Below are 27,568 nucleotides of genomic sequence, written 5' to 3'. Positions count from 1 at the left end.
GTCATCCCATTGTTCATCGATTTGCTCGAGCAGGCGCCAGTAACGCAAGCTACCTGTGATGTACTCAATATGCCTAAAACAGTAAAATGACGGTCCTCATTCCCCTGACCCTAAAAGAGCCCCCAATACTCTATCAGGCTACACTAGCATGTGACAGGGATGAATGGAGACGTTACTGGCAGAAAATTTACAGTTGGTTATGAAAACCAAAGCAGCCATTGTTAAAACTGAAAGTGTAGAGCTGGGGACTTAAGGGATAGGGGACTTGTGTCCTACAAGACTCTACCACAGGTACTGGATGATCTCCTGATGACAGGTGCAAAGCTGGCATCCCCTGGGCACAGTCAGCTGTGGTCTCTGTCTCCTCAGGCCCTACAACTGAAATGCAGCTGGGTTGGCTGATTGTTGCAGGGAGTGATCTGCAGCCCCCCATTACCACTTGGGTTATAACAGACCCACCGCAACAGCAATAGAAAAAAAAAAGGAAAAATTTCACAATAAAGTCAAATGAATAAAAAACTTAAATATAGTCAACATATTCCCAAGGTTCACACTTTCGAATAATTTCATTGTATTTTACTATGATGCCTAGTTTAGAAATCACCTATTGTAGCTTCTCTCTCCTTGGTGACATACTACAGTTCACAAATATGCTGCTGATTGCTTTTTGTCCATGTTCTTTCTTTATACACCCTGTTGCTGGATTTTGGGAGAGCTATTTATGTTATATAATCTCCACAGAATTATTATATCCAGAAGGAAAAGACCATATGTCTGTATTACTTTTTCATAATCTGGGCCCAGGTCAATACATATAGAAGAAATAGATAATAATGCTTGCATAACGAGATGTATATGTAGTTCATTTATTTCTATAGACAGAGCCTGAAAAGTATACAGAAAATACTTTAAAAATATTAATTTCAAAATTATGCCATATATCCATTTAATAAACTGCACCACTATTTTATTTTGGACATTTGAAAACTCTGCCTGTGGAAATTAACAAATAGTTGATTTGAAAGCAGCATTGACTCTAGCAGAATTTGAAATGCAAAACAAAACTAAAATGTAAAAGCAAAGCAAACACAAAGCTTTTATTTTCCACAATGCATAAAATTGTGTGCCTGAAAGTCAATATAAATTTCAAATTTATCTATGTCTCTTGGAAAAATTCTAGTCAACTAATCTTGTAATAGCTTATACTATTATACGTAGCAAAGGTGTAAACTCCTTAAAATACAGATCTCTATGAGATCACTTAGCCTCGTTTATTTAACAGATCTTTGTTCATTTTAGTTTGACTCTTCCTTCTCACCAAAGCCATCTCCTTCCTCTGCTGTTCATCCCATTAATTCCAATCCAGAATATCTTTCACGGGAATCTATTTGAGTTGAGAATATCAAAATGTTGAGAACAGACTACACATTACAAGCCATATTTCTGCTTGAGGTTTTTATCTATTTCAAGGAGATTACAAGACAAAGGCAATCATTTTAGTGCTAGCTTCTGTGATATACATAAACGAAGAGCCTGTGTGGTGTAGATTGACTGAATAAATGTGGTTTGCAACAGCCAAGTAGCCTGCATCTTCAAAAACATGGCTAGGATTGAATATAGCAGAACATGGGGAATTAATGACATTCTTTGAGGAAGGCATATTTAGAAGACTCCCAGAAGTGATTGCTTCCGGAACCCACAAGCAAAGAGAAGCTGCTGACCATAACGAGACAGAGGTGTGCCTACTAGATCTAAAGGAAAATTCAAGTAGTGTCCTTGTCTAGGGTCAGGAAATAATACTCTTGTGAATGAATAAGCAAGAGTAGTCATAGATTTTCTGTTTGAGTAAATGATGGGTGCATTACTCAGTAAGCAGCCTTTCTATAGCAAAAGACTGGTTTCTTATCACAAATTCTCCATATAGAAATACAAGCATTTGCATAGAAATGAACTGATTTGAGAAATCACAGAAAAAGAGAAGCAGGTGAGACAGATGCGAGAGCTAGCAAGAAGGCAGAGAAAAATATTCTTAGGATTTGTTTAATAAAAGTCTGTTGCACTTATGGTATGTAGTACCTATGGTCATTTAACTCACCTGGCCACGTGACATCCATGTCATTTTAGATTAAAAAGAGAAAATAAATTTTTAAAGGAGAGGAATGATCACTTTTTAAAAAATTCTATGAATGATTCATCACATGGAAACAATAGAAAAGTTTTGTACCTTGTTATTTGAGAATAAGTAGCACTGTAGCACTGTTGTCCCATTGTTCATTGATTTGCTTGAGCAAATTTGCTTGAGACGTAGCAGTAGGGTCTCTGTTGTGAGAATTGTTGTTACTGTTTTTGGCATATCGAATATGCCACTCGTAGCTTGCCAGGCTCTGCCATTCGGGCAGGATACTCTCGGTAGCTTGCCAGGCTCTCTGAGAGGGATGGAGGAATCGAACCCGGGTCAGCCGCGTGAATGGCAAACGTCCTACCCACTGTGCTAGAAACTTAAAGAAGATTCTGTAGAATCAAGTGAATTTTAGTAATTTTTATTTTCTATTATTTTCAATTTTTTAACTGCAATAAAAATTAAATGAAACCCATTTTTGTTTTCTATACAGAGTAGTTAATTGGAAGTAAACTCATGTGACCTTAAAGTTTTACATTTTGTGTGGGAAGATGCTCTGGGCCATTTTTGTCCCTTCCTTTAATCCTTAAATAAATATGCACTTTTATTGTAGATTTAGTAAAGTTTTCCCTATAAATTTTAAATCATTTAAATCAATCATAAAATTGAAAGAACTAGCAGAAGCAGTACTTACTATTTTCTTATTGTAGATTCCTCTGACTTAAAAAAAAAGTATGTAGTTGTATTTTGTGAATCATTAGGAAGAACTATGTTATTGAAATATTTTCAAGTATCTATATTTCTGTGTGTGCATGTGTTTGTGTGTGCGTATGTGTGTGTGTATGTGTGGGTGCATGTAGGAAGGTGTCGGGTCACACCTGGCAGTGTTCTTACTCTTGACTTTGTGCTCAACCATCACTTTGGCAATTCTTGGGTGACCACCTGTGGAGCCAGAAACTAACCCTGGGTCTAGCCATGTGCAAGGACAATGCTTTAGCCTCTGCATTATCTTTCTGGATCTCAGACTTCTGGATTTAAGAAGTTTTCTTGATAAACCTACTAAAGAAAGGACTAGTACTCTGCAGAATATGAAACTATATTAAATTAAGAAAGAGCTAGTTAGAAGCTATATCAAAATAGCTTTAATTATGCAAGCAATAACTGTTTTAAGAATCCTCAACATATAAAACCCCAACTGGTAATACTTATAAGATAAATTAAATACCAATCTCTTATGCTTCTTAGTCCTTAAGGATTTCATAAAGCTTTAAGGTTGGTAATATATAACAATGCTTAGGAACAAAGATTTGTAATCAAATATAGCTTAATTCCAAGTTTGTCCTATACTAAAGGTATGCATTTCTACTCTAAAAACATATTATCATGCCTATAAATTAAAATGAATTATAACTCTCAGGACATGTGAGTATAAAATGGGCTAAGCAGTACATGTACTAGCAAAAATATAGAGTAACTAGGAAAGCCTATATTTGATATTCTTATATTGAAAAAATCTAAGAAAATATGATTTGGTATACATAAATAACTTTCAATGTTAGCCACTTCTACTTAAATGTCTATCTTAAAGACTTACCTATGAATCATTCATTCCCTGGATCCTTAATAGAAAAGATACTTACCTTGTCATTTGAAAATAAGTAGACAATTTATTTTAGAAACTTAAGGCAGATTTGAAATTATTTAAATTGAACTTACTTAAATATCATCTCAATTTTATTGTTTTGTTTACTATATTATAAAATTTAGAAGGCATCTGCCCCAAGGGTAAGCCTAATAAATTACTGGAGTATCACAAATACCTTGCAATTAAAAATGGTTCATCATTAAGCAATCATAAAACATAGACTTTACTTTCATGTATTCATTATAATCTATTTTAGCATGTAATTTCAGTAATAGAAACCTATCATGTTATTTATATAACTGTATTGGGGGCCACTGGAGATATTTGGGTCTTACTCCTGGCTCTGTGCTCACTGCTGGTGGAGCTAAAGGGGTCATATGTGGTGCTGGAATTGACCCTAGGTCAATTGTATGCCTTGTATGCCTTGATTGCATACAAGGCAAGCACTCATCTGCTACACTGCCTCTCCAGCCCCATATGAACATATTTTTTAACTTCTTACTATGCCCAATTGGAACATTCTTGTAAATTTAGTTTCACACGAATTGTAAAATTTTACAAGAATTGTAAAATTAGTTTTACAGTCTCACAAACTTTGCTCTCCAGCAAGAGTAGAACTAATTTTTTACAGTGCAAATTAATAACATAGCAAATATTATATATTTTGGCCTATATCTGGCAGTGCTCAGGGCTTCCTTCCAGTTCTGGGCTGAGGGGCTACTTGTGACAGAGTTTGCAAAACCATTGCATGGTCCCAGGACTGTGCCCTGGTCCACTTCATGCAAAGCAAGTACTATACCTGCCATGCTATCTCTCTGTCTTTAAATGGTAACACTTTTAATAGCACAAGTAATAAATTTTCATCCCAGGAGCTGCACAGTGAAAATAGTTGAATTTTACTGATACATTTGTCCTTCTAATTAACTAACAGCTACTCAAGTTTTTAATCTATCTTTAGGGAAAATAACATATGCATCTAAGTTTTATATTCTAACATTCATTGTATGCTTTGAATGACATGATTGGCAATTTGTGATTCACAAATGTTACAAGGTGAAGATGTGGTTTGATTGGTCACTCACTAACTTAGTGCAGCAGGTATATAAGCAGAACTTTAAAATAATAAATTTTCTGAGTGTTTAGCCATTAAATATCTGATAAATGCTAGTCACTTTTCCTGGGACAGAGTACTTCGTGGAGAACAAAATCAACATGAGTACTATCTCATGGAATGGTGGTGTAGGTCAGTCAAGTAGTAGAGCAGTGTTAGAGAACTAAGTGATACTATGTCTAGTGCAAAGTGATTTTCAGATAAAATCTGAAATTTGCTAGGCACTAACTAAATCCGCAAATTACCTATATATAGCATGTTTTGATTAGAAACACAAAGCAGATATATTTGCTTATCTAGATAATAACATAATATAGCAACATGTGTTTATAACATCTAAATTATAATTATTTATGTAAGAATGAGTGAAGGATTGTGGACAGCTTGAATTGATTGGGTTACTTTGTTGAATTCAACCAAACCATTTCAATGACATTTTCTACTACTTTAATATCAGATGTTATATATAGCACAATAATAGTTATATGTAGAGCATATCCTTTTTCTATTTGTATTAGAAAAGTTAAATATTCAAAAAAATTTCATCAAGATGTAAATTAGGAACTAAATCAAGTCACAAGAACATTCTTAGATTGAAAATTGCCATAAAAATCAGATTTATTCCTCACCTCCCAATCATCAATTTTTATAAGAATTCCCTCTCTCATTATTTGATGTTTCCAAATTTTTCTCCATTCCTCATCGCTTTTATTATTTGTCCTTTGTTTTCTTCCTCACATTCCTTCTTTCATTATTGACATATACCAAATATCCTATGCAATTATTTCCAATGTCCTAATAATTTCCTTAAGGAAATTATTAACACCTAAAAGGAGATTATTAACACCTAAAAGGAGAGAGAACAAAAGGGAATGCCCTGCCACAGAGGTAGGCTGAAGTGGTGGGGGATGGGGTGGGGGTGGTGGGAGGGATACTGGGAACATTGGTGGAAGAGAATAGGAACTGTTGGAAGGATGGGTAAATAATCACTGTATGACTGATATACAAACACGAAAGTGCATAAGTTTGTAACTGTACCCCATGGTGATTCACTAATAAAATTTTTTTTAAAAAAAAGAAAGAAAGAAATACAACAATACACACACTTTCTCTAGGGAAACTTTATTGGACCATTTTTAGCAGATTATTCATAACAAGCAATACAAAATTTTTAAAAAAGAATGATGTTTAATAATATGATAAGGTCTTATTACTGACAGCAGTTATGCATGAAGCAAATAAATATTCCATCTGAATAATATTCACTAAGCACTTTAAATGTGTAAGATGCTAATTTACATGTTGTAGGTACAGCAATAAAACAAATAAAAACAAATAGTTCTATTCTCTTGGCAAAGGTAATAATCCTGTGGGTAAAATTAAGCCTAAATGCAACTTGTAAGTCTACACAACTTCTGCAATCAAGATAATCTTGCAATAATAATATTATGTGAGTCTGCTGATTGAGGCAAATCAACATAATTTAGTTGTAATTTACTAGGAAGCTATATACAAAATTTGTTTCATTGCAACTAATCATAATATGCAATATCACTCTTATAGATGGGAATGTAGCTATTTGTACTTCTTTCTTTTTAAAAGCACTTTTTAATTATCACTCATTACGATAAAAGTATGAATAAAAATATATACCAATTAATGAATTGATATAATAATAAAAGTAACTCAGCCACACTGTCCTCTTTCATTATCAACAAAAAGATATTTAGCTTATCTTTACTGCTTTAATACATTTCAACTTCTTTCAATTGTTTTCATATGTGTTGTCACTAGATTCTACTTTAGACTGTTTACATTGCTAATTCCTGCTTGTGAAACATCTCAGTTTTGGCATGGGTCCCACACCAAAACTGAGTCTACACGACTTCTGAGATCAAGATAATATTGCAATTATAATACTTGTGAGTTTTGGGGTAGATTCCGCACCAATAGTGCTCAGGTCTTTCTCCTAGCTCTGCACCCAATGATCACTTCTTGTGGGCCCGCAGGGGTGCCTAGGGTTGAACCTAGGTTGACCACATGCAAGGCAAGTGCCCTATACACTGTACTATCTATTCATTCAAATTTTATTTTTCTAATTTCGTCTTTTAGCTTTAATTAGAAATGGCAACCATATTTCATTAGTCATCAAGACAGAAGTGATAAAATATATTTTGTATTTAAAGGCTTCCAGAGGTGCATTTAAATTTAAAGTAGTGATGATCTGACTTTTTTACTTCCAAAAGTAAAGACAGCTTTTAAACTTTCAGTTTATTATTAATTGACGTTTGTCACATACTGAATTAGGTACCTCTCATTCATAGGTTGAAGCCACAATGCCCAATATAAATATTGTCAATAATAGGCCCTTTAAAGATATAAAGCTAAGACAAGACAGAATGTTGTGTTCCTAATCCAAAAGGATGGCGTCTATAAGTGGAGCAACACCATGAAACCATGTACACAGAGGAAAGTCATGTGAGGGGACAGTAAGACAGCAGCCTTCCAGAAGCCGAGAAGGATGCACCAAATTCCAACCAGTCTTCTCCTTAATGTCTTATGTTCAGCATTCAGAACTGTGAAAACGTGTCTCTGTTGTTTAATCCAGTCCTTATGGAATAGTCTGTTTGGTAGACTGAACAAACTAATAAAAACCTCTTTTCAAAATTTTCTTGTAGCCTCTGCTCCTAAAGACTATGATCCCAGAGGTCTTCTGGCCCATTTTGGCACTCAGAGTGGTTTCTTACAGAAATGCATCTAGACTGTGAGCTGTGCTACAACTCTGTGCCGCCCACGGATGGATTTTTCCTCCCCACCCTGTTTTTCTGTATGGAAAATGGCGGCGGAAGCAACACCCACGTGGCAAGAGCCACCCTCTAAGACTCCCAACCCAGAGGTATGAACTTTGCAGTTTTGTGGCTTATAGGCGATCATGGGAAGTGGGCGTTACCGGCACGCCCTGGGCCCAGATAAGATCCGGAGCTTATCTGAGCTAAAATATCAGAAATCCAAAAATGAAGAGCTCATAGAGTCTTCATTCTCAGCAATGAAAATAAATTTTTTTTATAATTTATTTATTTTTAATTAGAGAATCACCGTGAGGGTACAGTTACAGATTTATACACTTTTGTGCTTATACTTCCCTCATACAAAGTTCGGGAACCCATCCCTTCACCAGTGCCCATTCTCCACCACCGGTAAACCCAGCGTCCCTCCCACCCTCCCCAATCCCATCTCCCCCCCACCCCACCCTGCCACTGTGGCAGGGCATTCCCTTCTGTTCTCTCTCTCTAATTAGCTGTTGTGGTTTGCAATAAAGGTGTTCAGTGGCCGCTGTGCTCAGTCTCTAGCCCTCATTCAGCCCGCAACTCCCTTCCCCCACATGGCCTTCAACTACAATGTAGTTGGTGATCGCTTCTCTGAGTTGCCCTTTCCCCGGAACGTGAGGCCAGCCGCGAAGCCATGGGGTCAACCTCCTGGTACTTATTTCTACAGTTCTTGGGTATTAGTCTCCCACTCTGATATTCTATATACCATAGATGAGTGCAGTCTTTCTATGTCTGTCTCTCTCTTTCTGACTCATTTCACTCAGCATGAAACTTTTCATGCCCATCCACTTAACTACAAAATTCTTGACTTCCTTTTTTCTAACAGCTGCATAGTATTCCATTGTATAGATGTACCAAAGTTTCCTCAACCAGTCATCCGTTCTGGGGCATTCGGGTTTTTTCCAGATTCTGGCTATTGTAAATAGTGCTGCGATGAACATACATGTGCAGATGTTGTTTCGATTGTACTTTTTTGCCTCTCTGGGATATATTCCCAGCAGTGGTATTGCTGGGTCAAATGGGAGCTCAACCTCTAGTTTTCTGAGAATCGTCCATACTGTTTTCCAAAAGGGCTGAACTAGCCGGCATTCCCACCAGCAGTGTAGAAGGGTCCCTTTCTCCCCACATCCTCTCCAACAGCGGTTGCTTTTGTTCTTTTGGATGTGTGCCAGTCTCTGTGGTGTGAGGTGGTATCTCATGGTTGTTTTGATCTGCATCTCTCTGATGATTAGTGATGCAGAGCACTTTTTCATGTGCCTTTTGGCCATTCGTATTTCTTCCTTGGTAAAGTTTCTGTTCATTTCTTCGCCCCATTTTTTGATGGGGTTGGATGTTTTCTTTTTGTAGAGTTCAACCAGTGCTTTATATACCATTGATATCAACCCCTTATCTGATGGGTATTGTGTAAATATCCTTTCCCATTCTGTGGATAGTCTTTGTATTCTGGTCACTGTATATCTTGCGGTGCAGAAGCTTTTTAGTTTAATGTAGTCCCATTTGTTGATCTCTGTTTTTACTAGATTGCTTAGTTCAGTGTCACGTTTGAAGATACCTTTATCTTCAATATCGTGGAGGGTTTTGCCGACCTTGTCTTCAATGTACCTTATGGTTTGTGGTCTAATGTTGAGGTCTTTAATCCATTTTGATCTGACTTTTGTGCATGGTGTCAGGTCAAGGTCTAAACCCATTTTTTTGCATGTGGTTGTCCAGTTGTGCCAGCACCATTTGTTAAAGAGGCTTTCCTTGCTCCACTTCACATCTCTTGCTCCCTTATCAAAGATTAGATGATCATACATTTGGGGTTGTGTGTAGGGATATTCCACCCTGTTCCATTGGTCTACGGCTCTGCCTTTGTTCCAGTACCATGCTGTTTTAATTGTTACTGCTTTGTAGTAAAGATTGAGGCTGGGGAGGGTGATGCCTCCCATCATCTTTTTCCCAAGAATTGTTTTAGCTATCTTTGGACGTTTGTTATTCCATATGAATTTTAGGATTGCTTGATCCATTTCTTTGAAGAGTGTCATGGGTATATTTATAGGGATCGCATTGAATCTGTATAATGCTTTAGGGAGTATTGCCATTTTGACAACATTGATTCTCCCTATCCACGAGCAGGGTATATGTTTCCATTTCCGCATGTCCTCTTTGATTTCATGGAGTAGCGTTATGTAGTTTTCTTTGTAAAGGTCTTTTACTTCCTTGGTTAAGCTGATTCCGAGGTACTTGATTTTCTGGGGCACGATTGTGAATGGGATTGCTATTTTCATGTCCCTTTCCTCTGCCTCATTGTTTGCATATATGAAGGCCATGGATTTTTGGGTATTGATTTTGTAGCCTGCAACTTTACTGTATAAGTCTATTGTTTCTAAGAGTTTCTTACTAGAGGTTTTAGGCTTCTCTAGATATAGTATCATGTCGTCTGCAAATAGTGAGAGTTTGATTTCTTCCCTTCCTATCTGGATGCCCTTAATCTCTTTTTCTTGTCTAATAGCTATCGCAAGTACTTCCAGTACTATATTGAAGAGGAGTGGTGAGAGTGGGCATCCTTGTCTTGTGCCCGATCTCAGAGGAAAGGCCCTTAGTTTTTCCCCGTTGAGGATAATGCTTGCCTTAGGCTTGTGATAGATGGCTTCGACTATCTTGAGGAAAGTTCCTCCAAACCCCATTTTGGCGAGGGTTTTCATCATGAAAGGATGTTGGATCTTGTCAAATGCTTTCTCTGCATCTATTGATATGATCATATGGTTTTTGTCTTTACTTTTGTTGATATGCTGGATTATGTTGATTGATTTCCGAATGTTAAACCATCCTTGCATCCCTGGGATGAATCCCACTTGGTCGTGATGTATGATCTTTTTGATGAGTTGTTGGATCCTATTTGCTAGTATTTTGTTGAGGATCTTCGCATCGGTGTTCATCAGGGAAATTGGTCTGTAATTTTCTTTCTTAGTGGTGTCTTTGTTTGCTTTTGGTATTAGGGAGATATGTGCTTCATAGAAACTGTTTGGGAGAGTTCCTGTTTTTTCAATGTCCTGGAAAAGTTTGAGGAAAACAGGCAATAGGTCTTCTTTAAATGTTTGGAAGAATTCGCCAGTGAAACCATCTGGGCCTGGGCTTTTGTTTTTGGGGAGGTTTTTGATTACAGTTTCAATTTCCTTAACATTGATGGGTCTATTCAGGTATTCCAGGTCTTCTTTCTTCAGTGTTGGGAGATTGTAGGAATCAAGGAATCCATCCATTTCTTTTAGGTTCTCCTTCTTTGTGGCGTAAAGACCTTCAAAGTAGTCTCTAATGATCTTTTGAATCTCACTGGTTTCTGTTATGATTTCCCCCTTTTCATTTCTGATTCGATTTATTAGAGTTTTCTCTCTTTCTTTCTTTGTGAGTCTTGCTAGCGGTTTATCAATCTTATTTATTTTCTCAAAGAACCAACTCTTTGTTTCATTGATCTTTCGGATTTTTTTTTGGTTTCGATGTCATTAATTTCTGCTCTAATTTTTATTATTTCTTTCCTTCGGTCTGGTTTGGAGTCCTTTTTCTGGTCCTTTTCTAGGGTCTTGAGTCGTGAAGTCAAGCTATGTATGTGGGTCCTTTCTTCCTTCCTGAGGAATGCTTGGAGAGCTATAAATTTTCCCCTTAACACGGCTTTAGCTGCGTCCCATAGGTTTTGGTAGCTCGTGTCTTCATTCTCATTAGTTTCTAAGTATCTTTTGATTTCTTCCTTGATTTCCTTCCTGACCCACTCATTGTTCAACATTGAATTGTTTAGTTTCCAGGTGTTTGATTTGATTTTCCGTGTTTGTGAGTGGTTAGCTTCTATCTTCAGCGCATCGTGGTCTGAAAAAATGGTTGATACAATTTCTATTTTTCCGATTCTATTGAGGTATGTTCTGGGGCCCAGTACATGGTCTATTTTAGAAAATGTTCCGTGTGCACTGGAAAAGAATGTGTATTCTTTCTTTTTGGGGTGTAAGGCCCTGTATAGGTCTATTAGGCCTCTCTCTTCTATTTCTTCTTTCAGAGTCAGTGTTTCCTTGTTGAGTTTTGTTCTTGTGGATCTATCTAGAGGAGATAAGGCCGTATTGAAGTCTCCGACTACAATTGTGCTGTTAGTGATGTCCTCTTTGAAGTCTGTTAGGAGTTGTTTTAAATATTTAGCCGGTCGTTCGTTAGGAGCATATACGTTTAAGAGTGTGATTTCTTCCTGTTGTACATATCCCTTGATAAACAGAAAATGACCTTTGCTGTCCCTTTTGATCTTTTTCATCCTGAAATCTATGTTGTCGCATACCAGGATGGCCACTCCAGCTTTTTTAAGGGGGTTGTTTGCTTGGAGGATTGTTTTCCATCCTTTGACTTTGAGTCTATGTTTACTCTGTTTGTTCAGGTGTGTTTCTTGCAGGCAACAGAATGTTGGGTTTAATTTCCGGATCCATTTAGCCACTCTGTGTCTCTTGATAGGTGCATTTAGGCCATTGACATTGAGAGAGATTATTGTGATGTGGTTTTGTGTCATCTTTCTGTGGGATTTGTTGTTCTTATGGGGCTCCTCCTTGTCTTACAGTAGCCCCTTTAGACCTTCTTTCAAGATTGGTTTTGAGTCTATGAAGGACCTGAGCTGTTGTTTATCCGAGAAGTAGTGTATAGTTCCTTCGAGTTTGAGTGAGAGTTTAGCCGGATAAAGTATTCTTGGTGAGGCATTCATTTCGTTGAGTTTTTTCACTATGTCCCACCATTGTCTTCGGGCTCGGAGGGTTTCTTCTGACAGATCGGCCGTAAATCTGAGGGGTGCTCCTTTGTATGTGATTTCCTTCCTTGACCTTGCTGCTTGCAGAATTGCGTCTCTATCCATGGTATCCGTCATTCTGACTATGATATGCCTTGGGGTCTTTTTATTTGGGTCTCTTTTTGCCGGTACTCTTCGGACTCCTTGTATCTGGATGCCTGCCTTCTCCAGCTCTGGGAATTTCTTAGCAATGATATCTTTGACTGTGTTTTTTTCATTGGGGTTGCTTCCCTGCGGTTCTGGTACTCCAATGATTCTTATGTTGTTCCTCTTGAAGTCATCCCCCAGGGCTCTGATTCGCTCTATAGCCATTTTGAGGTCTTTGGCCATGATTTGTTGTTGTCTATAAGCTTTCTGCAGCTCATCTTCCAGATCACTGATTCTGTCTTCGGCTGTAGTCATTCTACTGTTGAGGGCATCTAGTGAGATTTTTATTTCATCTACCGATTCCTTTATTTGTGAGACTTCCGTTCGAAGGTTTGAAATTTCTGCTCTCATTTCTGCTCTCATTTCTTCCTGTATTTTCTTGGTAGACCGTTCCAGCGCTTGATTCATCTCCTCCCTTAATTTATTGGATGTCTGTTCCATATTTGCTTGGAGTAGGTCGACTCTCCTCCATATTTCCTCTCTGAATTGTTTATCTGAGAGGTCGTAGATGTTGGGAGCCTCTTTTGAGGTTTCTAGTATCTTTTCTTCTCCCTCTCTTCCTGGAGGGGATTTTCGCTGCTTCTTCATATTGTTATGGAAGTATAGGATTGGAACTTTGTAGGTGTTTATTCCTCCTACCTCTTGCTGAGAGAAGGAGGGGCTCTGTTTGTGCTATTTCTGATGGCAGCTTTATTCCTATTCTAGAAGTCTTCCTTACACTCAGCCTTTTCTTTCTGATTGATGTTGGGGCTTTAATGAAGACTTAAGGCTAAGTTGTCTTTACAAAAGCTTTGCTAAGCTTCTCTTATTCACTGATAATTTTTCTAAACTTAGAGCTAATAGGCTAGTTCGCATAAGTGTATGAGATGTGTTAAACCGATTTTCAAAGCAAGAAGACCATACCTAATGTGCTAAGGTAGGAAATAATATCTGCGGCCGCGTTAGCGGCGGCCGCTCTGGCAAGAGGCCACGCCCCTTTTTAGACCACGCCCCTTTCAGGCCACGCCCCCGTTTCTTCCTAGCAGGGGCTCCTGGGACAATGGTCCCAGGAAAGCCGGGGCGGTGGGACGTGGGAAGTGGCGGCGGCAAGGGTCCCAAGTCCCGGCGGCCGCGTGGGAACCAGGGGCGCACTCGGGAGGCGTGGCTGGGAGTCTCCTGATTACCTGGGAAAAGGCCGGGTTGGAGGGAGCCGGGCGGACGGGAAAGCCGGGGCGGTGGGGCGCGGGAAGTGGCGGCGGCAAGGGTCCCAAGTCCCGGCGGCCGCGTGGGAACCAGGGGCGCACTCGGGAGGCATGGCTGGGAGTCTCCTGATTACCTGGGAAAAGGCCGGGTTGGAGGGAGCCGGGCGGACGGGAAAGCCGGGGCGGTGGGACTCGGGAAGTGGCGGCGGCAAGGGTCCCAAGCGAAAATAAATTATTAAATGATGCCTTTTCAGCAGGTCTGATTGTTGGGGGAAAATTTCAAACAATAATAGTGAGTTTTCTATTGAAATAATGAATGTATTAAAAGCATAGAGAGAATAAAGTGAAGATCATTAGCTACTTAGGTGGGGCTGGGTGGAAGGGGGGATTTTGGGGTTCTTGGTGGTGGAACATGTGCACTGGTGAAGGGATGGGGGTTCAATCATTATATGATTGAGACTTAAAAAATAAATAAGATTTTATACAAAATTTTTTTTCTTGTAAACAATTGGACATTGTTATTGGAGTGTAGAGCCCTCTCTTCCAGCCAAATATAGCTGTGCAGCTGATGACATAGAAACACTCATGATATCTTCCTCTAGACTTGGGGACATTGGGAAACTGAGGCTCACGGACATTACAGGAACCCAAATCTTCTTAAGCTATGTGGAGAGTTTTATTTCTGTAGACATACTATCTTCCTTGGCTTTTCTGTTTCTGGGTCACACCTGGCTTATTCTTAGGGATTACTCCTGGCTTGGTGCTCAGGGAGTACTCCTAGATGCATTCAGATACCACAAATGGTGCCGGGAATTATACCCAGCACAGCTGTGTGAAATGGAAGTGCTTTACTCACTGTCTAGAATATTACATAAAAATGTTTTGTGAATGGATCTGGAGTAACAGTACAGAGATTAGAGCATTTGCTTTGCACACAGGGAGCCGGGGTTCAATCCGGCTTGTATGGTTCCCCAAGCACCATCAGGAGTGGCTCCTGAGCCCAGAGCCAGCAGTAATCCATGAGCATCCTCAGATGTGGCCTCCAAACAAACAAACAGAAAAAAGTTTGGTTCAGTATCCAGTGAGATAGTACAGAGGGTAAGGTACATGCCTCTCACCAACCCCAGTCAAACCCCTGTCCCACAGGGAGTCTGAGCATCACAGTTGCGGTTATGGAGAATCCTGAGCCTCCCGGAGTCACCAGATGATCCCCACATTGAAGGCCCCAGAGGCACTACTGGACAGGTTCTCCTCAACAAAACAGCAAAAATTAAGGTAGAAGTTTCATCACAGTGATGTGGTAGAATGACTTGGTCTAGTCAATGTTGACTATTGCTGCATATCATCAGATATAATGAGGAAATAGTATTATCTTAGACCAGAAGGAATTGTGCACCTGCTTCACAAGTGTATGGCCATGAGTTCAAATTCCCAGTGTGTCATATGTGCTAGTGGGATCTGGAAATTCTTGTGTCTGTGGTGTCACAAATACATAACACACTGCGTTTCTGTAAGCTTGTGTGTGTGTGTACGTGTGCAAGTTCAACAAAAAAGATGATGGTTCAGCGAAACTGCAGCTAAATAGAGAAATGATCAGGCTGATCCAGCTTGGGCATGTGCGTGAGCCCAAGTAATGTAAAAAAAAGATTTAAAAAATGGAAATAAGGTTGGAGGAGGAAGTTAAAAAATATAAATAGGGATTAGCTTGAAAGAAAGATGTTAGGAAAAAATTTTAAAAATATTCCTACTTCAGGGGCTGGAGATACATACTACAGGTAGGATGCTTGCCTTGAACGTGGCCACCCAGGGTTAACTTCAGCATCTCACAAGGTTCCTGAGCTTCCTCTGGAGTGCTTCCCAAGAACAGAGCCAGCAGTGAGCCCTGAACACCACTGGCTATGGCCCCAAATGGAACAGACACAAAATTGCCAGATTTTTACCTTCCAAAATTGAGTTAGCATTAGCTTCTCTATTATTATATTAATGAACAATGCATTTTATATATATTCATAAACACACATCAATATATACATATATTTGGTTTGGGGGCCAAAACCAACAGTGCTGAGGGTTTATTCCTAGCACTGGGACCAGGGATCACTGCTGGCAGATTTGGAGACCATATGGGTTAGATTCCTCCGTCCCTCTCAGAAAGCCCGGCAAGCTACTGAAAGTACCTTTCCCGAACGGCAGAGCCTGGCAAGCTACCTGTGGCATATTCGATATGCCAAAAACACTAACAAATCTCACAATGGAGACATTACTGGTGCCCGCTCGAGCAAATTGATGAGCAATGGGGTGACAGTGTTACAGTGATGGAGTGCCTGGGATTGAACCCTCGTGGTGTATGCAATTGTACTATGCTCACTGTACTATTGTTCTGAACCCACAAAATTTCTATATTTTAGCTCTAACAAAATAGACTCATGAACGAATATGTTGACAAACTGACTCCCACATATACTACACGTATGGTACAATTGAGATAAAAATAGACAGGTAATATGAAAAGTAAATATCCATTATTGGTAGGAAGACATATCTTGTTCAAAGACTAACACATCCTTTGTCAAAAATCAGTTCTATATAGAATTTGACAACTATTACATTTTAAAACAAAGTAGAAAATGTAAGTACTTGTACTCTAAGAAAATCAGTGTGTCTATATTTATGATAAACCTCTCTGCTCTTTTGATTCCATGTTTCTTTAAACGCTTCATGACAAGTAACTTTAAATAAGGCATATAATTAGAGTTGCACTGCTAACCAAGTTGAAATGCTGAAAGCCCTCTGTGTTTAGTAGTGTGTGTTGGGGGGGGGCGGTAAGGAATCTTTCTAGAGGAGCTGTGTCCTTAAAAGAGAGATCACAAAGCAAGTGAGACATAGGATAGCCATTAGAGAGAAGGATGAATGCCAGTTTGTGAAGTGCTGCTCAGCTGTCTCTGGAGAGTAGCTGCCAAGCACACTCAGGAAGGAAATCCGAAATCAGACATCAGTATGTGAGCGGCATCCACCATGTTTGCTCTGAGGAAAGAGAGCCGTATGAAGCAAGACAGCAAAGGTGAAATCCACCAAGATAGCCTACTTTATTGCCATGGCAACGAGCCTTGATGAAAAGCAGAAAAAAACAATAAAATTTCTCTGGGAAAAAAAAAAGATCTGTGCAATGAATATCTACTGCACCAGGGGAAAAAATATGCAGTCATGGGAAGAGCCTCACATTTTTTACCGTGTGGTGATTCCTTGTAACAAAGCTCTAGTAGTTTAGAGAAATGCTGATTGACAAAGCATTGCATTTGTTAAATTATTTACTTTGTTCTGCTTCAAAATTCAGACCTATATGAGAAAGCTGTAGTTTCAGATTAGAATCTTTAGTTCATTGCCAAGTAACAAAAATATTAACATTTTTGTTACTCTCCTTCATGTCTTTTGATGGTGTTTTATATTATATTTTATATAACTTGTATATCCAATAAGAAAGTGAAGTTATAGGACAATGCTTTTTGATTGCTATTAAGGCTATATGTTATTAAACTAGATGTTTTTTTTTCAAAATTTATCCTATTTTTTTTTAATAATGCTCTTACTTTAACTTTCTGGGTTTTAGCATGTGGTTCAGTTGGAAAAATACTTTTCTTTACTCTGAATTTACATAAGTATTATTGCTTTCTAATTTTTTTCAGATCTTAGGAAATTTTTAAGCTGTTTATATGATTGATTTTATTTAAACAAGATTTTTTCAGATATATAGCAAATGTTTAGAAAAGTTTATCTTGTAAAAGTCAGTTTCACTGAGATAATTTAAATATAATAAAATCTACCTTTTCAATGTATACATGTCCGATTGTGTTGTCAAAATAACACATTCATATAGCTGTCACTAAAATCAACATCTCTACAATTTTAGTGTTTTTCTTTTTTTCTTTTTGTGCTTTTCAATATAACTTCAAAAACAAGTATGGACTTGCTTCTTGTAAAATATAGAAAGCTTTCATCTTATCCCACTTCCTGGGTTTATTTTTTGCAATATTCATCATAATTATAAGTTGGACACTCAGCAACATAGTTTGAAATTTTTCATTTAAGTAAAAAGAAATTAAAATTAAGTGAAAGTAAACCCATACATACTATCTTTTATTTGTTTATAGCATATTATTTCTTCATTTCTCCCTGTGGATTTATATTAGAAATTTGACAGTGTTTCCTTCTACTTGATGGTTATTACTATTTCATGGCATGAACTTTGTTTACATTGGATTATCTTCATTTTATGCCCATTGGGAATATCTTCATTTCACAATGGTTTATAATAGATAATTTTGCCATATAGAGATATTAATTAATGAGGTGTTTTTTACTTAGCACTTAACTATATTATTTCAGCATCTTTTTAATTTGATTATTTCAGATGGGAAGCCATTCATTAATTTTAACATTGCGATTTATGTGATGCAATTATTCAAAGACATTTTTCTATGTTCGACATTGAACTGATATATCTAGCAGTGGTGATCTTGTATCTATACTAACTGAGGCTTCATTGATGTCGTTGACTGTATAAAATAATGTTTCTTCCCAGGGACTGGGAGATTGCTCAAAGGACTGTGTGACACACTCTGCATTTGGGATTTTAGTCCTTGGCACTGCATGGTCCCCTGAGCACTGCCAGGGGTGATACTTGAACAAGGAGTAGTTAGCCCTTGAAAACTGCAGGAGTCACCTACTTCTCTTCCCCCATCCCACTGTAGCACTGTCGTCCAGTTGTTCATTGACTTGCTCGAGCGGGCACCAGTAACATCTCCGTTGTGAGACTTATTGCTACGGTTGTTGGCATATCGAATATGCCACAGGGAGCTTGCCAGGCTCTGCCGTGTGGGTGGGATACTCTTGGTAGCTTGCCGGGCTCTCCGAGAGGGATGGAGGAATCAAACCCAGGTTGGCCACGCGCAAGGCAAATGCCCTACCCTATGTGCTTTTGCTCCAGTCCCTGTTAAATAAAAAATAATTTAAAGACTTGAGTGATGGCTCAGAGTGGGGGAACATATGTTTGCATATAGGAGACCCTGGCTTTCTAACCCCAACACCATAAGGACCCCAGAGCATCCAAACAGTGATGCCTAAGAACCAATTCAGGAATGACCCCTGAACACCATTGATTGTGGCCTCCCTGGAAAAGAAATTATAAATATAGTTACTACACATTTAATCCTGGAATCTCCATCATTTTTTCTTATAGTATGATTTATCCAAATTGGTTTATTATTCCCAGCACGCTTTGTTTTTGTTATAATTAAATAATTATTTTATTTAATGAAAATTTTGAGTTTTTAAATATGCAGTTTACTTATTTGTAAAATTATGTAATATAATATGTGTCTGTGACATTTGCATTAATGGCTCTAAATCTGAACTGTGAACGCACTTGAAATTATTTTTTGTTATTTTGTTTGTTTGTTAGAGTGTTTTTGTTTGCTTTGGACCACACCTGGAGGTATAGAAGGCTTGTCCTGACTCTGTGCTCAGGGATCACTGAGCAGGGGGTTGGGCCCCATTTGGGGTATTTGGAGTACTCGGGATCTAACACAAGAACACAAGTTGTCGCCTCGGAAGGCAGACACATTATGAGCTGAACTATCGCTCTGACATTTATTGGTTGTTTGCTTTTTTAACCGTGATTAATGCAAAGGGTTCCCTAATTTGCATGCGCAGGCGCACGCCTGTGTGTGTGTGTGTGTGTGTGTGTGTGTGTGCGCGCGCGCGCGCGCATGCACAACAAGGCGTGTGCGTCTTGTTCACAAGGAGCAATTGGGCTGATAATTAGTCATAGCCAATAATATATTGTAGCCATTCTAGATTGTCTTTTGTCCTCCTGAACCCTGTTTTTGCTAGTTTACTTTGTAGTCAATTATATCTCCTGAACTAACATTGAAATATGTCTTTCCTATAGTAGACAGTCACTGACACTTGTTCAATTCTTTAGGCTTGAGCCCCTTGTGCGCCTACCTGTGTCTGCAAAATTTAGAGCCTAGTCAATGCTTCCAAGCGGGGTTTTCCTCAAACACTTTTTATTTATTTATTTATTTATCTATCTATTTATTTATTTATTTATTTGCTTTTGGGTCACACCCAGCAGTGCAGAGGGGTTACTCCTGGCTTTGTGCTCAGAAATCACTCCTGTCAGTGTTCTGGGGACCATATGGGATGCACGGAATCGAACCCGGGTCAGCTGAGTGCAAGGCAAACGCCCTACCAGCTGTGCTATCCACTCCAGCCCCTCCTCAAACACTTCAAGCCAACGTATTTTCATCTCTACTTTCCCATTATGTGTGAATTAAGAACTGTATATAATGATGCAACAAGTTCATATTCTCTCCAAGATTTTAACTTTTCAGTTACTGTGGTGTCCTTAAACTCTTAAGGTCTCTTAATTATGTAAGATGTCTGCGGAGGTTAAATCTTAATTTTTTAAATGAACCAAAATAGCTTTTACTGAAAGAAATTTACTTAGAAATTTATGTTGAAGAGAACTCTCGATGCTTTCTTGCTTGCTTTCAAATCTTCCCATTGGTATAACTGTTGCTTTTGCTGAAACCCTGATATGACTCCAGCATCTTTATATAAAAAAATGGTGAGGTTTTACGAGCCAAACTTAAAGTGGGGTAACCTCCAGACAACGACGCTAAGAAAATAATTTTTACTTTTGCTTTTGTTTTTATGTCAGATGCAATGTGCTTACACCTGGCTCTTTGTCCAGGGGTCACTCCTGGAGGGGCTCAGAGGACATGTGGAAGCAGGGGATTGAACCCCAGTTGCACCCTGTGAGGGTGTCTACCCAGTGGACAACCTCTCTGCTTTTAATAATTTGCCAGAATCTTTAAATTACTTTTCACCAGTTTTACACAATTTTTTTTTGTTTATTTAAGGGACTTGTTTAACCTCCTCTAAAGACTATTTCCAGAAAAGAAGCCACTGTTCCTTAAGTCACAAGAAAAAAAAATCTGAAATAGTAAAATCAGAAAACAAAGGTTTATGGTATAGCTTCCATGAACAAATTAATTTATTTCCCTTATTAATATAGATGGACTGGAGTGATAGCACATTGGGTAGAGCATTTGCCTTGCACATGGTTGATCCGGGTTTGATTCTTTCATTCCTCTCGGAGAGCCCAACAAGCTACCGAGAGTATCCTGCCCCCACGGCAGAGTCTGGCAAGCTACCCGTGGCATATTCGATATGCCAAAAACAGTAACGACGTCTCACAATGGAGGCGTTACTGGTGCCCACTCTAGCAAATCGATGAACGATGGTCCGACAGTGCTACAGTGCTAAAGTGCTATGAATATCAATAAAGATCATTATAATAGTGAACCTTTTAAAAGAAGACTCTCATCTATAATGAAAAATGAAATCATATTATTTCAGCACATGGATGTCCTAGAAAATATTGTGCCAAGCAAAGTAAGACCAAAGAAGAAAGTTTTACATCACTCATTTGTGATAGAAACAAAACTAAAATTAATGAACTTAATAACACAGAAAATAACTTTTAGACAAATTTAAGGCTAAATTCGTGTTTACTATCAGTAAAGGAGGAAATAAAGTTGACACAATATTAAAAAAAAGACCTCAAGAATTGCAGAGATTAGTACAATATCCAAGATACAGAAGCAACACAAAAACCCAAATTTGCATGAATAGATCAAGAAACTGTGATGTATATACACAATGGAATACTATGAACTTATAAGAAAATATGTATAAATGTAACTCACTGATGCATGTATTGAACTAGAGGGTATCACGCTTAGTAAATCAGTCAGAAGAAAAGGGGCAGTCATGGAATAATCTCTTTCAGATGTGGAATATAAAAAAACACAATAGGGAGCAACAAATGGCCAAAGTAAAAAAAAAGCTACAGTGTTGGTCGATAGAACTGAGTTTAGGCAGGGTAGTGGGTGTGGAAGTGGGCATTCTGGTGCAGTATCAGATGATGTTGAAGTGATGCATTCATAAAGATAAGAGTAACAGTATTGTAAATCATAAACATAAAGAATAAATAATAATCAAATGAATATATGGAGAAAACCATTATGAAATGAACTAGAATATGTTCTCCAAAATAATAAATAAATACTCTAATATCCAAGACTTTCATGACATTGAGCAATATTACAAAATATACACATTCTGCAGCACTTTCAACACTCTATAGTATAAAGCATGCTGATGACAATACAACCGTTACACTCTATAGTACAAAGCATACTGATGACAATACAACCGTTACACTCTATAGTACAAAGCATACTGATGACAATACAACCATTACACTCTATAGTAGAAAGCTGATGACAATACAACTGTTACACTCTATAGTATAAAGCACACTGATGACAATACAACCGTTACACTTTGAACACGATTGCCAAGAGATGGAGGCATATAGGTAGTTCTTTGTGCCAACGAGGAAACTAATACAATATTCACTTCCAAAGTAAACCACTTTTTAGATACAGAGTCATTAATTTTTTTCTCGTATCAATGAAACATGACAATGAACAAAGCAATTGTCATTTAAATTTTTTAAAAATTTTTATTTCGAAACCATGATTTACAAAGTTATTGACAAAAGAGTTGCAGGTGTTGTTTGCAATCTAGCCCACCACCAGAGACAGCATCCTTCCAGCAGTGACCCAAGGTTCCTTCCCATCTCTCAATCTATCTCCTCGAGACACATTTTTAAGTTTAATTAGTATAATTTGGGTCTCATGCTCACGGTAGTGTTGTTTTAAATGGCATATATATACATATGCATATATATACTACTATATATGTATATATGTGTGTATAATATATATGCATGTTATATATGTATATATTATACATATACAATATGTATTATACATATACATTATACATATACAATATTTATTATAAAATATGTATAATATATACATATATAATATACACGTATATATTATACATGTATTATATATAATAATAGGGCAAGGGTGTGGGGAAATGATTCAATCTCAGCAGTATTACTTTGCCAAGTAACGCAGGTGGTTGAGTGCTAGTACCACAGAATGTAGAGCTTCTCCAGCACTGCAAGGCTGGGGAAACTAGGGCCACCCCACCGCTGATCAAGGATATTTAAGGATATTATAGGGGTAGAGAAGCACGTGGTGCTAAAGTTCCAACTCAGTTGCATTTTCTCTCCAGCCCTCGAAACTTACTTTCCGAATTATCCATTGAAAAGCCAGAGAAATAGTAGTACAGAGGCAAAGCTTTTCTTGTCTTGCGTGCAGCAGTCTCTTGGTATACCCTAACCACTGCTTATGGGCCCCAGAAAAACTCCAGGAGAAATCACTGAGCACAGAGCCACAAGGGAGAGTTGAGTACTCCAGGGTGTGGTCCATAAACCAAAGGAAATGAAAGTATAGTAAAATAATACTTTGTTATTGAACTATACACTTCAGTTCTGCATCCTAAGAAATACACAGATGTACCTACTACATTCATTTCAAAATTAAAAGTTCAATTTACTGTATAATCAATCCTTTTTTTCCATCGCATTTCACTCTCACTTCTTCTCCTTTTTAGCAACCATTAGCTGAGCTTTGAAGTCTAAAACAGTATTTGTTTCATTGCTTTATTTATTTAATTAATTTATTTTGGTTTGTGGGCAAGACCTGGCAGTGCTGAGGGCTTACTCATTTATCCTCACTCTGGTTTCACTTCTGGTGGGCTCAGGGGACCAACATGTGGTGTTGGGGACTGAAGCAAAGTGGGTTTCATGCAAGGAAGCACCCTACTTGCTGTAATATAGCTCTACCCCCTGTTTGCTGCTTTATTTAAATTGTTTAATTTCTTTATCTATTACATATTGAGTGGAATTATAGTAATACTTTTGACTTTTTTTCCCAGTGGCATATTCTCTAGATCTATATATGTGGTAAATAGCAGAACTGCAGCCTTTCTCTAAGTAGCTGAGTATTAAAATGCCTTGCCCGCTGTGCTATTGCTTCAGTTCAGAAAGTAGTATATAAAATTTTCTCAAATACCAAGCACCAAAGGGCTGGAGTGATAGCACAGCGGTTGGGCGTTCGCCTTTCACCTGGACGACCGGAGTTTGATTCCTCCGCCCCTCTGGGAGAGCCCGGCAAGCTACCGAGAGTATCAAGCCCATGCAGCAGAGCTCGACAAGCTACCCATGCATATTGGATATGCCAAAAACAGTTACAATAAGTCTCCCAATGAGAGACGCTACTGGTGCCCACTCGAACAAATCGATGAGCAACAGGATGACAGTGACAGTGACAGCTGAGTATTACGCTATTGCATTTATATAAAATATAGGAAAATGCACATATCCCATATCTTCTTTATTTACTCATTTGTTCATGGCCACTTAGGTTGTTTTATGGCTGCAACTATTCTAAATGGGCATTAAATATTTCTTCCACATAGAATCTGTTTTTCTTCCACGGGTATATACCCTTCAGTGCAATAACTATATATTATAGATTTTTTTTCTTTGGTAGCACTGTAGCATTGTCGTCCCTTGCTCATCGATTTGCTTGAGCGGGCATCAGTAACGTCTCCATTGTGAGACTTGTTCTTACGTTTTTGGCATATCGAATACAACACGGGTAACTTGCCAGGCTCTGGCGTGCAAGTGGGATACTTTCAGTAGCTTGCCGGACTCTCTGAGAGGGGCAGAGGAATCGAACCATGGTCAGCTACATGCAAGGTAAACACCCTACCCACAGTGCTATTCAGAGACAACCACTGGACTAGAGCTGCTATCGACTGGATTCCATGGGACATCAAAAGACTTCATGGCCGCCCACCTACAAGATGGTCAGTGGTCAGACTTCTTCGTCAAAACTCTGAATGCACAATTTGAGGCTCTTAGCCTGTTCCTGGAGTCAGTGTTTGAGGCTCTTCCTGTTCCTGGAAAGAGCAGATACCATTGAGCTACACTAGCATGCAACAGGGACGAATGGAGACGTTACTGGCAAATGGAAGATCAACGGGATGACAAGTGATACAAGTGATACTACTCATTCGAAATCTTCAATACTTAGAAGACAAAATTCAGAACCCTTATAACATAATCAATCATTTCTTGAGGATTGGTTCGAATAATGATGTAGGCTTTGGCAGGAGAATGCAGCTAAAATATCTTATTTAAAAAAAATACAGGGCTGGAGCTATAGCACAGTGGGTAGGGCGTTTGTCTTGCACGCGGCCAACCCGGGTTCGAATCCCAGCATCCCATATGGTCCCCTGAGCACTGCCAGGAGTAATTCCTGAGTGTAGAACCAGGAGTAACCCCTGTGCATCTCCGGGTGTGACCCAAAAAGCAAAAAAACCCCCCAAAAAACAAAAAAAATACATAGGAATAACTATCTAATCTAAGTTTCATAATAATAAGTGTTACAATAGACAACTGCAGAAATTACTAATGTTTGCATTTTGTCTCCTGACTTCTTGTTTAATTCATTATATAATAAATTAATGAGAAACTTCTTTTATTTTCCTTAGATTTTGATTTATAGACTTGAATTGGGGTCTCAGATCAGCATTTTATAAATATGCTCCTCTGCTGGAGAGATAGTATAATGAGTAATTCATTTGCCTGGCACCATCCTACCCTGGTTCTAGCCCTGGTATCCCATAAGGTCCCCAAGCATCGCCAGGAATGACGCCTGGACATTGAGCCAGGAATAACCTGTGGGTGTGCCTCAAAATAAAAATAAGTAAAGTCAAACCAACCAACCAAACAGAGAGAAAACCCACCGAACAAACTGGAAACATTCTTCTATGGTCCGGAACTGCTACAACATCTCTGATAGAGATGAAGTTTCATGACGTTTAGCGTAAATATCAAAGGTTCTATTATTTTTATTATTTTTTCTGTGATTTGGAAGGGTCAGTATAAATTTGAATCCTTATTACAACTTTTTGCACCTAAGGATATAGGCAACAGTAAATGTGTCCTGTACGTACAACAAAATTGGTAAATCAAGGGTAGCCATTATTGAGTTTACTTTTTTGTAACCCCTTAATAAAAAAAAATTAACCAGGGTTTTGAGATTTTTTAATAAGAAAAGAGATGCTTGAAAAGTACTCACTTGAGCTGTTTGTTTTTACCTCCATAGGTTATTTTTGGGAACTGAACGTGGAAATACTGGATTTCTAGATGAAAATGTTTTTGGATGCTTTTCCATCTAGCATCTATCTTGCTTTTAAGCTTTGAGTCTTTTAAGACTCAAAGATGTGATGAACTTTGTCTCGAGATACAGATTCACCCCAAAAGAAGAAGCTGAGTAAGAATTGCACTCTCATATTTAGCCAAAGATAGTTGCCAGGGGCTTTACTTGAGGTCCTGGCACACTACTTTTTGGCGATAGATTTCTGGAGAGCTACAAGCGTCAGCACCACGTGATCTACCAAGAAACATTATAGAGCAGCCCTGCAGCACAAAGGCAAGCATACAGCTCTAATGAGTCTGCAAAACTCCTAAAGAAAACCAAATAAAATTTCTCTTGGAGTGACACTGGCTTGGTTGTGGTTATGCATTTCTTTTTTGGTGGTGGTATTATGTAAGAGTTGCACATCTAGTTCTGGTGCTTTCATTCTCAGCCGAGAATAGTTGCCACAGGCTTTACTTGAGGCACTGACACTCCTCTTTCAGGATAGAATTCTGGTTGCACACCTGTTGGGCCTGGACTGAGCTATCAGGGTGAGCCCATGTAGACTGTACTACATGACACGCAGAAACATAGGTACCCATGAAAATGGGTGAAAAGCTGAACATCTTTTACCTTTAAGCTGCCTTCAGTAATTGTATCACTGTCATCACTGTCATCCCATTGCTCATCGATTTGCTCAAGCGGGCACCAGTAACATCTCCATCGTGAGACTTGTTACTGTTTTTGGCATATTGGATGCGCCGCAGATAGCTTGCCAGGCTCTGCCAGATGGGCGAGATACTCTTGGTAGCTTGCCGGGCTCTCTGAGAGGGACAGAGGAATCGAACCTGGGTCGGAGGCAAGCAAGGTAAGCACCCTATGCGCTGTGCTATCACTCCAGCCCTACCTTCAGTAAATAAGTTCATAAATTTCAGTATATTGAAAGAGTCAAGTTTTTCCTTTTCTCACAGAAGCCCAGCCTGATCTCTGGGCTCTGCCCTAGTTTGTTTTGGGGATGTGGATTTCTGGTGGCCCACTTTGTTTTGGGGATGCAAATCCAAAGAAAGGTTTCGCTTTGTATCTCTTTCCTTAGGGCAAAATGCATAGGCCTGCAGATACAAAGAAACAATAAATGTTTTTCTGCCTTAATGCTCTTTTTTATAGCTTCTTTTGATGACAGTCACTTTAGAGGTACCATGATAGCACATGGCAGAGCCTGGCAAGGTTCCCCGGCATATTTGATATGGCAAAAACAGTAACAACAAGTCTCACAATGGAGATGTTACTGGTGCCCGCTCGAGCAAATTGATGAGCATTGGGATGACACTGATACAGTGAGAGAACCTGGGCACTCCATGATGTGAATTACTTTAGAGTTCCTGTCTCAGTGCCTCCGACTGAACAAATATTTACGCAACACACACCCACTTACATTTCTTCAGGGGTTGTGCCCCTGTTTCAGCTAGTACCACTCTAGTTGTGATTCTCACTGAGAGTTGCACACTTTCGTTCTTGTGCTCCCATATACTTGGCAGTGGAGATCACACATTC

The sequence above is a fragment of the Sorex araneus genome, chromosome 8 (assembly GCF_027595985.1).
Source record: "Sorex araneus isolate mSorAra2 chromosome 8, mSorAra2.pri, whole genome shotgun sequence".
NCBI lineage: Eukaryota > Metazoa > Chordata > Mammalia > Eulipotyphla > Soricidae > Sorex > Sorex araneus.
Note: the sequence above shows the minus strand (reverse complement) of the source record.